The sequence below is a fragment of the Nicotiana tabacum genome, chromosome 3 (assembly GCF_000715075.1).
Source record: "Nicotiana tabacum cultivar K326 chromosome 3, ASM71507v2, whole genome shotgun sequence".
Lineage (NCBI taxonomy): Eukaryota > Viridiplantae > Streptophyta > Magnoliopsida > Solanales > Solanaceae > Nicotiana > Nicotiana tabacum.
Genome location: NC_134082.1, coordinates 118,785,192 through 118,789,981, shown reverse-complemented (window position 1 = coordinate 118,789,981; position 4,790 = coordinate 118,785,192).

Sequence of the window (4,790 nt, the reverse complement as noted above, 5' to 3'; positions counted from 1 at the left end):
GGTAAAATGGTAATTTCAGTAAGGTCGAAAGGGTATTTTTGGAATTGAAAATTTGAACAATTATTTAATAGGAGTGCTCTGTCCACTAGGTATTAATAATATTAAAATAGTACATGGTGGGGGACAAGACATGAGGTAGTGGGGGGTTGATATAATTATTTAATATAGTGGGGGACAAGACATAAGTTAGTGGGGAATAATGTAGTTGTTTAATATAGTGGGGGACAAAACATGTAGGCATGGGGGACAAGGGAATTAAATAAGAAAAACATTAAGTAGTGGGAACAAAGCATGCAATTAAAAGAATATTTCGGGTTAGTGGTTCAAGACAAGGGTCTTGCTATAAATAAGAGTCATTTTGACACAAGTTAGAGGAGGATTTTTTTGGGGGAGAGGAAGACATTCTGGAAATCTGAAGAGGGGTTGAACATTTTTTCTGAAAATCTTAAGAGAGTGTTGGAGAGTTTAAAAAGAGAAAACAAAAACAGAGTAGTCTACGAGTTTAGTTTTGGGTTTAATACACGCTTGTTTAGTCTGTTTGTGGTAATGTTGGTTGTTGCTGTTTAGTCTTTCACAAACTTTTGGGGCTGTTCTATCGAGCTTGTTTGGTTTTCTTCAAATTTTTCTGAGCCTTGAATCTGGTTCAAATTGCTGCTGTTGGGTTGCTGTTGCGTTGCTGTGTTATTACTGTTGCTGACTCCTCCTTCTCTTCTTCTTGTACTGCCATTTCCAGGTACATGTCCTGAATCTCAAACCATGTAGCTGTCCAGTTGGAATGAAATGAACAAAATGGAAATATAACTTCATTGAAAGCTTTAGTTCTTGCCGTATTTTATCATAATTGATTGTAGTAGTTTGGACTATAATTAAAATTATTTTACAATTATTTAGATTGGTTTGGACTGTTGAACTCATGGACTGCTCGGGACATCCGATAGTTTGTTAAGACATGTGGTAATTTAATTTCATTTAGTGTAGTTAAGTTTTAAAAATCAGAAGTTATTCAAAACATAAAGCGATCTTGTGATTCACAGTCCTCACTCGTCCTAATAATTGGCAGTATAATCCTAGAGTCATATTGTTTTGTGCTTAGTAATGGTAATTGTGAGTTAGTTTAAAACTGGAGGTATAATTTGATTGTTGGATCTGCTTATCACTAATTAGCCTAGAATAGTTTGTTGATTAATTCTGTTACAGTAAATAAGTTTGGAAATTGATTCTGGACTTGCATTTTTAGTTGATAATTGGATATTTGAATGATTGTTGATAATTAGTTAAGGTTAATTGCAACATGAGTTGAGAAGTATTATTAACTAGGATTCTTCCCTTTATTTTAGAAACAAACTTAATAGAAATGTAAACACGTTAGGATTGCCCTTTAAAAATAAATGAGACGAGCCTCACCAAATAAAATGCAAGCTGCGGGGCCCTCAATAAATGGTTAATAATTAATTGAACTTCGGATAGGCTGTTTTAGCAAAATGTCACGGCCTCGCCCAAAAATAATGATACGCTAGTCGCTTTAGGCGCGCCTTTAATAATTGAATTTTCTTAAACTCGGGTGCACATTTATGTGACCCAAATCCAAATCTCAACACAGTTGAAATGTGCCAACAACCACGGGTGCATTGATGTGACGTAGTTCGAGATGTATTTTCACGATGTTGCAATTCTCGATAAAAATAATAATAATGATAAAAGCGGTTAAAAGTTAAAATTCGCACATAGGTTCAACATGTATTAAATCAGATAATCAAGCCGAATATGACAGTTGAGCGACCGTGCTAGAACCATGGAACTCGGGAATGCCTAACACCTTCTCCCGGGTTAACAGAATTCCTTATTCGAATTTCTGGTGCGCAGACTGTTAAATAGAGTCAATATTTTCCTCGATTCGGGATTCAACCGGTGACTTGGGACACCATATATCTCCCAAGTGGCGACTCTGAAATAAATAAATAAATCCCATTTCGATTGTCCTTTAATTGAAAAAACTCCCTTCTACTCCCCTTTGCGAGGTGTAGGTGAAAAAGGAGGTGTGACAATGGTAAGTGCCGTATTAGTTTGAGAGGACCAAGGTAAACAATCTCCAATTTAATTATGTTAGCAAGTCTTTATTTGCTGTTGAAACTCGATATCCTCATTTAGAAAAACTTGCACTAGCATTCATTATGGTATCTAGGAAATTAAGATCTTATTTTCAATATCATCCTATCTCTGTAGTAACCGCCTACCCCTTGCGTAATATATTACATAAACAAGAGTTATCAGGTAGATTAGCCAAATGGGCTATAGAGCTAAGTGAATATGACATCACATATCAACCTAGAACTGCAATAAAGTCACAGATTTTAGCAGATTTTGTGGCAGATTTTAGCCCAGGGATACAAGTAGAGGCAGAAAAAGAACTGCAGGTATTTAACGGGTCTAATCCAGGTACTTGAACCTTATTTACCGATAGCTCATCAAATGTAAAGGGAGCAGGTTTAGGCATTGTCTTGATACCACCTGCGGGAGAAACTATACGAGAAGCCATAAAATTCCATCCTATTACTAATAATGAAGCAGAATATGAAGATGTGATTGCAAATTTAGAATTGGCACGAGAGCTCGGAATAGAGCAGGTCGTAATCAAAAATGATTCACATCTCGTAGTTAACCAAATGTAGGGGACTTATATAGCTAGAGAGGCGAGGATGCAACAATACCTGGAAAAGGCACGGGACTTAGTTAGACAATTCCAAACTTGGAAAGTTAAACAGATACTAAGAGAAGAGAATGTCGAGGCAGACGCTTTGGATAATCTTGCATCCGCTGCAGAAGTAACAAATGAAGAAAATGCTTCTATAACACATTTGTTTCATTCAATGCTTGATCAAGATAAAAACGAGGTAAATTATAATAATCTAACTTGGGATTGGAGAAACGAGATTGTTAATTTTTTGTAGTACGAAATACTACTTGAAAATAAGAAAAACGCTCAGGCACTTCGTCAAAAGGCTGCTCGTTATTGTTACACCCCATATTTTCGTACGTGGAAGTACGCCATAAATAAATTGATGAAAGCTCAGAAATGAGATATTACATCCCACACTTTCGAACGTTAAAGTTTCGTTGTAAATTAATCGATGCAAGTTCGGGAATGAAATTATTTTGTGATTATAAGTATTATGCTATTTCAAACAAGTGATGAGTAAATTTGTGAAGGTGAGAGGGTAAGCAAGTTGAAAAAAATAAATTTCGTCAAAGTTCGACATTTTGGGATAAAATACAGTCCGAGCTATAATACCCGGTATTTATGGACTAGTACCATACAAGGTACCATATGACCATGATAGTAAGGTGTATAAGATATGCTAAAAGTGAGTAGTATTTTAGGTAATTTGAGATAATTCTTTATTATGTGTGTATTTGATTAATTATTGGATTAATGAGAATTATCAAGTTAATTAAGGAATTGGTAATTAATTAAGATGTGATGGATAAGCCTTAAGGGCCCCCAACGTGGCAGCAAGTTTGGCCAAATTGGTGACTCTTAAAGTCACAAAGAAAGGTGGCACATTTTGGAGTAACTCTTAGGCTAAGTCATCACCTAGTTATCCTTTCTTTAATTAGAATTGTATATTGGATTCCATAAATAAAGATTTATACTACATATAACCAAATCATGTTTCCATTGGCATTACACAACTCCAACACTTCAGCAACCTTTAGGTAATATAGTTCAATTTTAAGCTTTTCTTGTATATCGAATCTTCATCACAAATATAACGTTCAACTTCAACAAAGCCATAAAAGTCTTTCTAAATTCACAAAGTGAAATTTCAACCAAAAATCTTAAGACCTCTTCCTACATCATTTTTGTGGAGGTGTATGTGCTGAGTAACGAAGGAATTCTCAAATGGATTCATATGAAATCTTGTAACACTACAGCAGTGTGAGACGCAATTCTGAGATAGCATGGTACAATCTTTCTCAAGAATATCATACGGATTCTCTCCTACTTTGATCTTCCATTGCATGTTTTATTGCAGTTGACGTGTATTAGAGGGATTCTCAAGAGAATCGGCTAAGCACAATTTTCATAAATGACTTTATTCATAGAAGTATTAGAGATGCCTATGTTCTTGAATTCCCATATGTCTTATTATTCCATCGTCTGTTCATGGCTCTCAGAAAGTACGTAAATTGATTTTATGATATTAATCAGAGGTATGATGGTCTTATGACATTCCGAGAGATTTCATTGACATAATTCTCATGCATTGCATTTATTTATACATGTACATTGACCCATGACCAGATGACGTTATATACGCATATATATATATATATATATATATATATATATATATATATATATATATATATATATATATATATATATATATATATATATGGGATATGGAAAAAGGTTACGGCATTATATACGCATCACCACCTGATCAACTGGTATACGATGATGATGTTGCCCACAGTGGCCGAGATGATATGATAGGATGCCCTCAGAGGCCTGATGATATTATGAAACATGTACCTATGCACGACATGACATTCATACGCATATGCATGACACTATAATTATTTCATGATTTACATAGTTATCAAGACTTACAGGTTGAGTCATTTACTCTATATTTCTTCCATGTATCTTATATACTTATTTATGTGCCTTACATACTCGGTACATTATTCGTACTGACTTCCCTTTTGCCTGGGGATACTGCGTTTCATGCATGCAGGTCCCGATAGACAGGTCAAGAGTCCTCTAAGTAGGCTATCAGCTCAGC